This window comes from Peromyscus eremicus, chromosome 1 (assembly GCF_949786415.1).
Source record: "Peromyscus eremicus chromosome 1, PerEre_H2_v1, whole genome shotgun sequence".
Taxonomy (NCBI): Eukaryota; Metazoa; Chordata; class Mammalia; order Rodentia; family Cricetidae; genus Peromyscus; species Peromyscus eremicus.
The window spans coordinates 97,324,443-97,335,668 of NC_081416.1; the positions used below are offsets into that span (position 1 = coordinate 97,324,443).

Sequence of the window (11,226 nt, forward strand, 5' to 3'; positions counted from 1 at the left end):
AAAAGTTTGGCCCTCACCTACAGTCATGATTTTTTTTTTTTTTTGCATACCCTGGGTGCAGTCTTGGAGCATGTTCTCCTAAATGCGTCCATAAGATAGGCCATGGACCTAGGTGAAAACCAAATACTACTATTCTGCTAAAGCAGTGATTCTCAACCAGTGGGTCATGACCCTTTTGGAGTTAAATGACCCTTTCATGGGGTTGCATATCAGATATCTGGCATAGCATATATTTACATTATGATTCATAACATTAGCAAAATTACAGTTATGAAGTAGCAACAAAGTAATTTTATGATTAGGGGTCACCTCAGCATGAGGAGCTATATTAAAGGGCTGCAGCATCAAGATGGTTGAGAGCCACTGTGCTAAGGAAACATAGCAATAAAATGACTCGATGATATTCTGCTGTATTCATAGATCTGTGTCTCACTCAGCCCATGCCAGAGAGGATTCCTAGTGCTGTAAATGGTAATAACACAGAGATCCACAAATGGATAGTAGCATAGGGTAGGAGACTTTGGACTAGTCAGTCCTAAATGGGATGTCTTCATCAAAACCCACTGATCAGGGTTCAGAGATCTATGGAGGAGAGGAGTGTAGTTATATACCCAGTGACACTCCGTTGGCAAACTGTCTTTCTCTTTCCCAGCAAGTATCAATTGCAGATGTCTTTAATTAATTTTCCAAGTACTCAACAGGAAAGCAATTTAAAAAGAGAAATAAATGTATCTCTTGGGTTTATTTCCTATATACAAACTGAATAAGCTAATGACTTCTATAATCTGTTTCAATTTCCTCTTAATTCTGATGCATGCCTCACAGTCTCAAGAGTATAACAAAATTAGTCTAATTATTCCTTTAGATTATTGTACCTTTCCTGGTGGTGAACTTTACTGTCCACTCCAATCTTTCACCACTTTCCATATTGAAATTTTACAGTTTTATGACTCATCTTTAAATATCTTCATTAAATTTACATAATCTCCTCCAGTGAAATTCAACACTGCCTTCTCAGCACCTGCCTTTCCTAGTGTTTTGCTTTTATCTGTTCACCTTTATATGAATATGAGCATTCCTATGTATGTATACTAATCACTCAAGTTCTCATGAGGATATAAATTACATATATAAAAATAGCCTTGATTTATAAAACTTCTAAAATATCTAGTTATATACTATCCATGTAACAGACATTGTAATTTAAAAAAAAGAAGGGATAAATCCACATTGGAAATCTTTATTGAGACTTGGTTATCAACATTATTGAAGTCTTCTATTCTAAATCAGGAAATGGCACTACTATCATGATATTTCAGGGAACACTGAAATATTTGAAAATCTGCAGTTTACTTTAGTCTCTCTTGGACCATACAATCTTTCTTGCAAATAAAATCTATCACTTTGGTAACTCTCAACCCAAGCATGGCTCTGAACATTGTAACCTTAAAGGTCACTTTCCTCATCCACAGAGTGACAAAGAATAGAAAGCAAGTGTGAAATGACTGTCTAGCAATTTGACAAACTGGAATGAAGAATTTTCAACAAGGCCTTGTGATTTGCTTGGTCTTCACACTGTAGATGATGGGGTTCATGACAGGAGGGATCATCAGGTAGGCACTGACAATCAGAGTATGGATGTATGGGGGAGCTCATTTCCCAAATCGGTGGACAAAGGACAGACTGAGCCATAAAAGCAGCCAGTGATAGTCTTAGTGGTCTTTGTGACTTCTTCAAGGCTAGTCTGCATCTTGCCAGTGGTGTCTTTTGAGGGTACTGGCATCTGCTTGGATGCATGGGTGGTCTGAATGAGCTCTGTGGTAGAGGTAAAATATTCCGGCTGGAAACCAGTGGATGTGATGGGAACAGGCTTGTACTTTCATGTTGTCCTCTGGTGAGATCTCTGTGGTCTCCACTGTTACTGTGGTGAAGAAATTGAAGTGGGAGGTGTTGCTGAGCCAGGCTCACATTGAGGTAGGCTGAGGCATTGGAGTTGCCTGCCACATTGGTCGCCATGCATGTGTATACTCCAGTGTCTATGAGCAGCACACGAGAAAAGTTCAAAGTGCCATCATTAAGAACAGAATATAGAACACAGCGACAGCCTCAATATGGGAGATACACATGCTGAAGGTTTTCTTCCTCCCTTCTGGGGAAGCAATGCTGAGGACAGTTCTAATGATCAAGACATAGGAAAGGATGATGAAGAGAGAGCTGTAACACAAATTGCTAAACGGCCTTATTAATAAACAACCCAGAGCCAGATATTGGAGTGAAAGCTGAAACATCAAAGGGATAGAACAAGCCAGCCACAAATTCTTACTGCTAGGAAATCCTCAGCCCAAAAGAGCTACTTCCTGTATAATCATGCCTTATATACCTTTTTGTGCCCTGCCATCTTACTTACTCTCTCTGCCCAGGTACATCACTTCCTCTTTCCACCCAGCTCTGTCACTTACTATCTGTCTATACAGACCTCCAGACCTCTATGGCTTACTAGTGCTGGGATTAAAGGTGTGTGCCACCACACCTGGCTCTCTTCCAAGTGTGGCCTTGAACTCACAGAGATCCAGATGAATCTCTGCCTCCCGAATGCTAATATTAAAGGCTTTAAAGGCGTGTGCTTCCACTGCCTGACCTCTATGTTTAATATAGTGGCTAGCTTTTTCCTCTGAACCCCAGGCAAGCTTTATTTGTTAGAGCACAAATAAAATATCACCATACAGAGTCCACTCTAGCAGTGGAGATCAGGGCAGTGAGCCCAACTGCACTGTTGATCCTGGTGTCTATGCATGAGAGCTTCATGACATCGGGGTGGAAGCAGTAGGAGTGGTGGAGCACATGGCTGCTACAGTAGGACAATCTTTTCAGGAGCACTGCCAGGGGAGTCTGGATCAGGGTTCCCCGAATAATGATTGCTACTCCAATCACTACTATTTTAACATCAGTTAAGATAGAAGCATATCAAAAGGGGATTGGAGATGGCCACATAACGATCAAAAGCCATGGCCAACAGCACTGAGGATTCCATGACAGTGAAGATTTTAATGAAGAACATCTGGGACAAGCAGGCATTGAAGCTGATCTCTCTGGCATTGAACCAGAATATCCCCAACATGGTGGCCAGAGTGGATATGGACAGCCCAAGGTCAGTGGTGGACAGCATGGAGAGGAAATAATACATGGGCTCATGGAGGCTGGGCTGAGTGATAACAGCAAAGAGAATCAGGCTGTTCCCTGAGAGGGCAGTTGTGTAGAGAAAGCAGAAGGGGATGGAGATCCAGGAGTGGAAGGCTTCCAGCCTGGGCACACCAGTGAGCAGGAAAATGATATATTAAGATCAATCCATGTGAGTCTATTAAATGGGTAACAGAATTTATTAAGGTATAAATTGAGGAAATACTCACGATTACAGAACAGAGTAGACAGCAGAAGTTGTCCTCTGATCTGACCGGGAACGAATCCACCTTGCATCCAGGAGCCAGGAGAAGAGGTCTGTGACCCTTCTCCAGCTCCTAATCAGAGGTCACATACAACTACAGGAAGCACCGCCTCCTTTGGGCTGTATAGCCCAGGGTCATGGGCAGAACAAATACCACTACAATAATGGAAGAAGTTGTGGTGTTCTGGAAAATTGACATAGTATTCAAACTTCAATATTTTCAGCTGAGTGTTCTGCAATGATATATACATATTTATATGCGATGTACTCAGCCCAAAGTGGGTCAATTCCCTAGTAAACATTTCTGAAAGGCAATAGCTGTTGAAATAGCTTGTAAAAAAAAAATGGAGTAAGAAAACTGAGGGATCAACTAAGAATATTCCCTTAAGGGACCAAAGTCATGAAATGAAGAATTACATTAGGATGATACTTTATAATATATATTATAAGTATATATTAGTATTATTAGTATATATATATATATATATATATATATAAAGTGAATTAAGCCAAACTCAGAAAGATGTAAACCACATGTTTTCTTTCCCTTGTGGAATCATTTTTAGACGCATATGAAAGCATAAGAAGGAGCATAAGGCAGTGTATTTTAGGAAAGTGTGACTAATGTACCAGCAAAAGGGATAAGAACAGATAAAGAGAGAATATAATCAAAATACACTGTATTCCTGAATGACAATACCATACTGAAAGCCTCTGTTTTATAGAAATAATGCAAATAATCTTATAAAAATAGTAAGAGGATTCCACATTATTTATATTCACAAATTTGATAAGTAATAACTGAGATGTTTGCTTATTTCTTCCTGAATGAAAGTAAAATCAATATTGAAATTTGAAATAAGTGTAAATGGTTATGGAATTTCATATGAATAGTAAAACAGTATATCAAGTAATTTGAGATGGTTTATTTACAATGTTAAAAGTTCATCTGAACCTGAGCAGTTTCAAACATAATGTATGTATGAAGAATTAAGACATACAACCATAATGGAATATGTAGCATGCTCAATATAATTATTAGGAAATTTTATATTTTGAATTTTTATGCTGCATTGCAAGCCAAATTCTTCTAATTGCATATTGTAATTATGAGTGGGTTCAAATGCTCCGACATTTGCCATGTAACAAATGACTGCCCTGCACTGTACCTCAAACAGGACACTGTTACACCTAATCCATGGAGATTCTGTAACAAGCTAGCCAATGTCTATAGAAATCTCAGCAGAGTTCTGCTAATAGGAGTTATTTGCAATTAAATAACAAAGTTTAAAATTGTGCAATTCTTTTTCTGTGTCATACCTTATGTGTTTCTACATAACTACCTACTTACCTTCCTAGCAGACAAATGAGCAACAGACAAGAATATTGTCTAAGTATGACTAGGCAATGTTTACCCATGAGTTTCTTCCCCATTTAAGCTCTTTTTAATCCACAATTATACTTTTCAAATTCTTTCTGTGAGTTTCCAAACACATAGGCCAAGCCCCTGTTACTACAGCATATATGCATTATTGGGTTTTTGATAGCTAGTGTGTTGTTTAGATGTGTGTGTGTGTGTGTGTGTGTGTGTGTGTGCATGCACATGCGTGTGTCAGAGGGTGGGTTTGAGAACATGAGTACAGATGGCCACTGAAATCTGTGGTGGCAGATTCCCTAAGAGCTGGAGTAACAGGCCAGTGAGCCACACAACATTGGAGCTGAGAACTAAATCAGATTCTCTGCAAAGCAGTGTATGCCTGTAACTGCTGAGCCATCTCTCCAGCACCACAAAGGAGTTTTCTTCAGCCACAAAGAACATAATTATGTTATTTTTAGGGAAATGATTATAATTGGAAATTATCATGTTAGAAAATAAGACAAGTTCAGAAAGGCAAAAATAACATTTTCTCTTACACTTGAAATATATGCACATATGATTTTTTTCTTATTTACTTTTGTTGGATTTGTGTGTGTGTGTGTGTGTGTGTGTGTGTGTTACACAAAAGATTTTCTGTGTAGCTCTCCTGAAACTCACTATGTAAACTAGGTTGACCTCAAACTCAGAGATCTACCTGCCTCCCAAGTGCCAGGATTAAAGATGAGTATCACCACTGCCTTGGCATATGTATATATATATAAAAGAAGCTGTCTGAGATACAAAAAGGGAACCAGTGAATATGAGCAAAGTACAATGAAATGATAATCACATATGAAAACATCACAATGATACCCAATGTTCTATAAGCATATCTTTAAAATCAATCAAAGAACTGTTGCCTCTTTGCAGAGAGCACTGCTGTCTATATTCCCAATCAGCTTCGAATGTGGGTTTAGTTTGACAGCAAATATGAAAGAATGTAATCTGTAACTCATATAAGAATAAAAAAGTTAATCACATGCTGAACCTGCCCTCAAAGACAGGAAAAATTGGGTTAGGTTATAAGTGAATGTATATGCAAATAAATAAAATGCAAGGATGCATAGGGTGATGAGAATGCGTTATGAACTCAGTAGTTGTAGATGAGAGAAAGTTTCTGAAGAAGCATCAAAAGGCTTCACTTAGTAAAAGAAAATATTTGTACAGAAGCTGATAGATTAAAATTCAAAGACAGTGGCCATTACGATGGTTTTAAATACCCTTAGGGTGTAAGAGATACAATGTGCCTCAAGGGCAGTATATAAGAGATGAAGTTTGTGATTACCTCACCACAGTCGAAGGGTAAGGAAGGCCTGTACTCATTGGTAGAGCACATACCTCCTAGGTGTGAAGCTCTAGGTTCTATCCCAGCATCAGAGATAGAGAGAGGGGGAGGGAGGGAGAGAGGGAGAGAAAAGGAGAGAGAGACAGAGAACCACGTCATAACAAAAACCTACACAATAATGCCGATTTCCTTGGCAACCTAAAATCAATTTTAAAATACTTGTCTCTTCCCTCTGTTCCCCTGCTTCTTCTAAGTCCTCTCCTTTAGAACTCACAACATGTTGCCTGTCTTCACTCTCTACAGCAATGGTTCATACATACTGTGGAAATCTGGCATCTGGCATTGACTGACATGTAACATTCTGCTGCATGAGGTCTGTCTGGCTACATCTGAAAATACGAAGGCTTGCATGGTTTGAAACAAGGCACATTCCTTACAATTCTGTGTTAGACCGTAACAAAACAAGATTCTCAACTAAAGGTCTCACTAAGCAGTTTGAGATCTCAGCCCAGACAACCTTCACCTGGAGCTCAGAGTCCTCTTCTCAGATTATTCAGGTTATCAGCAGAAATCAAATCTTTGTGGTACTTATTTGAGGTCTCCAGTTTCATGCTGGCTGGTGAGGGGAGGAAGAGACTCCTGTATCCTCAACCCCACCTTCAGTCTCATGCATGTGGTCCTCACACCATGATGTTGTACCTCTCCAAATCCAAAACAAGAACCTCTCTGTAGCTTCACCTTGCCTCCAAAAACTCCTGTGATTAGGACACAGGGCTGGGACAATCATTGCTTAGATTAACTTGATGTAAAGCAACCAAAGACCTTGTCTGCATTAAAAGTCAACTGTAGTCTAATGTACCTGATCACTAGAGTGGTTAACCATTACATTAGCATGCCTTGCTCACACAAAGAGGACCAAGGGGTTGTTCTCATACAGAACAAATAATCTGGGGTGAACAGTAAACTTTAGGGCCCTCTGAGAATTCTATATACCACAATTAACTGAGCCACCAACTGTCCAAACCTTTTTTATTATTTCTTTTATTTTTGAGATTATAACATAATTATATCATTCCACCTTTCCCTTTATTCCATCCAAAATCTCCCATATACACCTTCTGGCTCGCTTTCAAATTCAGGGCGTCTTTTTTTCATTAATTATTGTTATCTGCACATATGTGTATGTATATTTATATAGTGACCATTGATTGAGTATCCTTTTCCTCTATTTCTTGATCACCACTTTACATAACACTTGTGTCAGTTTTACAAGAAGCACAGAAATATTACTGTAAGTGATTTTTTTGTCTTGTGTTCCCAGTTTCCAGACTTTCTCTCCATGGATGCCAGTCAGAGCTCTGAAAAACACACCTGCATACTTTTGCTTGTCTGGCACTCTTCACTGCCTCCAGCATGAAGTCAAACTCAGTATCTCATCACTAAAAATAAGCAGTTTTCCCAAACTGGCAAATGCCTATTTAAAAAAAAAAAATTCTGACAGATTCAACCTGAGGTTTTCCTTACTTGACTAACCACACAGTACAGCAAGGTCCCTCCCACTGGTGTAATTTACTTAAATCATACAGCTCTCTTTTCTGAATGAGACTAAGCTCTTTAGACTCTCTATGTGATCCATAGAGTTATTGATAAATTCAACATAAATTTCTATTTATGGAAACACTCAATGATATCACCTTCACTAGGACAAATCATAAGAAAACACTTCTTCCTCTGGAGTTATGTGTGTTTTTTTAGATTCATACACACAGACTGATGATTATTCTATTACTTGATCATGTCATCTGAAAATATGCCTCTGTAAATAACATAAGGTGGTGATAGGTGGACATTTGCTTATTAATCACTAGGTTCGTTTCAAAAGGTAGATCTTATTTTTAATTATGTGGCATGTGTAAGTGTGTAGGAGGTTGGGTTGTCCATGCAAGTGCAGGTGTCCACAGAGGCCACAGCCATTGGGTCCTCCTGGATTTGGAGTTACAACCTACTGTGGGCCCCTCACCATGGATATTGTAAACTAAACTTGGATTCTCAGTCACAGTTATGTCCTCTTAACGACTGAACCATCTCTCCAGACTCTCATCATTTTTCATTTATATCTTCCATCATATTATAACAAATGAAAGCAAATGACCAATATTCTGAACTTACCTCAGGACCTCACTATATGGCCTTCAGCACTTCCCCTCTCCTGTACTTCAAAAATTCTTACTCAGGTTACATAGCTTGGAAAATAAAGTTTGAGGGGTATGTGTGTGTGTGTGTGTGTGTGTGTGTGTGTGTGTGTGTGTCTGTGTCTGTGTCTATGTGTTTCTGTGTCTGTGTGTGTTAATATAGTCACATGCTTGAAGAGGTGTGCCTGTACATGCACATACATGTGACAGAGGAGGACTTCAGGGGTATTCTCTATCTCCCTTCATTTCATTCTCTTCAAACAAGGTCTCTTACTGAGCCTGGGGCAAGGCTGGAAGTGGCAAGCCTCAACAAACCCCCTGTCCATCCTCCATAGTGTTGGCTTTTTACATGGGTACTGGAGGTCCAAACTTCAGTTAACATGCTTGCATAGCAACATCTCTTACACACTGAGGTATTTCCCCAAGTCCCTCCCACAAAATGGAACTAAGTGTCATATATTTCAGGCAGGCCTCAATTTCTCCATGTAACCAAGAGTAACCCTGAATTTCTGATTTCCTGCCTCTAATTCTAGACTATTGGAATTGCAAGGATATGCCATTTCATCCACTTTTGCCACCACATCTCATTTACTCAGTGTTGTGGGTCAAAGCCAGGGCTTTGTGCATGCTACCAACTGAGATGATGTATCCCCCATGCCTTAGACCAGATATTTTAACTATGATTTATGGAGCTCATTCATGGTCTCCAAAACACTATCACCTCTCCCTCTCTCCCTCTCTCCCACCTCCCGTGTGTGTGTGTGTGTGTGTGTGTGTGTGTGTGTGTGTGTGTGAGAGAGAGAGAGAGAGAGAGAGAGAGAGAGAGAGAGAGAGAGAGAGAGAGAGAGAGAGAGAGAGATAGATTTGGGATTGTTTATGAATGACCCTGGTTTGTTACTACATAATAATCTCCTCTCTGCTCAATCACTTGTTGACACTGATCTACCTACATTAAGATGATGGTATCCCATCTAAACTATAACACAGTATTAAAGGTTCTATGCTGAGCTATCTTGAGTTGTCTCCTCCCTGGCTAATGATTCACCAAAACTGTTAGAATTCTGAGCAGTTCTAGATCCCATGAAACTTCTGCCATCAACTACACTGAGTTTTCCAAATGAGTACACAACATTCCACTTTTAAGAAGTTTGGTAGGTCAACAATGGTATGTGGGGGTCAAAAATGGCAGTATTTGTAAAGAATCAATGTGATAGCAAGCAACAGAATATGGAAGGTGTGTGATAATGGCAAAGGAAGATGGCAGTGATGGGAGCAGTGGGTATAGGACAGGAGTGGCTGCTGACATCAGATTCCCTTTTGAATGTTCCAAAACCACCCAGAAAACTCTGAATTGTAAGACAGCATTTACCTGTATGCAGCAAAACAATTGTAACATAGCGCAACTAAACTCACTTAGAATAGATGGGCCAAAGGTACAAATTTCTGATTTTCCTGGATTTTCTTAGGAATCGAGAAGATCACATGAAGTTAATAGAATCTTTTAATTCTTATAAGAAACGACAGAGGAAAGTATATTCTTTTCCTGAGTGCAACAGCTTTACTTAAAACACATGGGTTGTTCTTTGGGTGTCTCTGGAGGAGAGGGCTTCTGCTCAAGGATACAGAGCATATGTGAAGAGCCCTGTCTCAGGCTTTCTAAAATCGCTTTGTTAGAAACCCCAGATAGAGATGATGTGGACCCCCGAGAATGAGGCTTCCCCTCGGCTTCACTGCATGCTCCTTTAGTTTCTATAAAGAAACTGGTGTTGTAATTCTTTCTCCCCATGTCTGAGAACCATCCTATAAAAGCACATTTGTAAAAGTCCCCCATCTGTGCTGGAATGCTGAGTGTCCTGAGCTTGTGTAGGTCTTGTGCAGGGAAAGGTAGCTGCTGTGAGTTCATGATTCTGTAAAGTTCAGAAAGATGTCGTCATTACTGCCCCATAGACAACCAAATTCTTTCAAAAAAGACTATAAAGATAAAACATATTCCAAAGTTTTCACTAGAGTGATACAGAGAACAGAATAGTCTTTCTCCCACAGAATCTACAGCCCACTGAGGAAACAGATAGAAAAATCAGAGCTTTATCACAGTACTTAGTTTTCATTAATCATTTTAATTAAAATATTATGGGGTACAGAACGATAATTCAGTGTATGTTTTCATTGCACGGTGATAAAATTAGGTTAGCATTTTCAACTCCTGAATATTATTTTTAAATTTCATATTAAGCTGAAAGTTGCATAAATTATGTGACACAACTTTAGTTTCTTTGTATAACTCCATTGTGTGATGGTCAAATCAGTGGAAGTTTCTCTATAGATACAATTTAGACAATATATCACCATATCTTGTAAGACTGAAATATTAGTTCATTTAACCAAGAGATCTCAAGGCTTCTTTAAAGAACTAGAAAAATACTCATTTCAATCAGTTTTTATTTCTCACTAAGACTTTAGTGACTCTACCATTTCAACTTATTCAACTATGAATGTTTGATTGGCAATAATAATCATTTTAAAAGTATTATGTAAATTATAAAATTATTCAAACATGTATTTCTTAGGATCTGTGCTATATGAACCATTAAAAGTTAAGTAATCTAGAGGACTAAAATCAATTTAGCAATGAACATAAACACACTTTTACTATATTATACCAGGTACAGCAGTAATAATAGGATAATAATTATACAACATGATATCTCTGCCACTAGGGAATTCACAGTCTAAAACTTTGTATGAGGAAATTACAAGATCATCAGAATAAAAAAAAACTGTGTAATTATTAACAGACTCTTTCAAGCTACAGTGTTAAATCATGCAAGTGAATAATCAAACACAGAAATTCATGGAAAAGTCTCTTTAAAGAAAGAACTCTAAAACTTTC

At 38.7% G+C, this 11,226-nt stretch overlaps 1 pseudogene; it reads right to left on the minus strand.

The window, feature by feature from the left end:
- Window positions 1-1,509: 1,509 nt before the first annotated feature.
- Window positions 1,510-3,641, minus strand: LOC131912093 (olfactory receptor 51F2-like; annotated as a pseudogene).
- Between the last annotated feature and the right edge of the window lie 7,585 nt (window positions 3,642-11,226).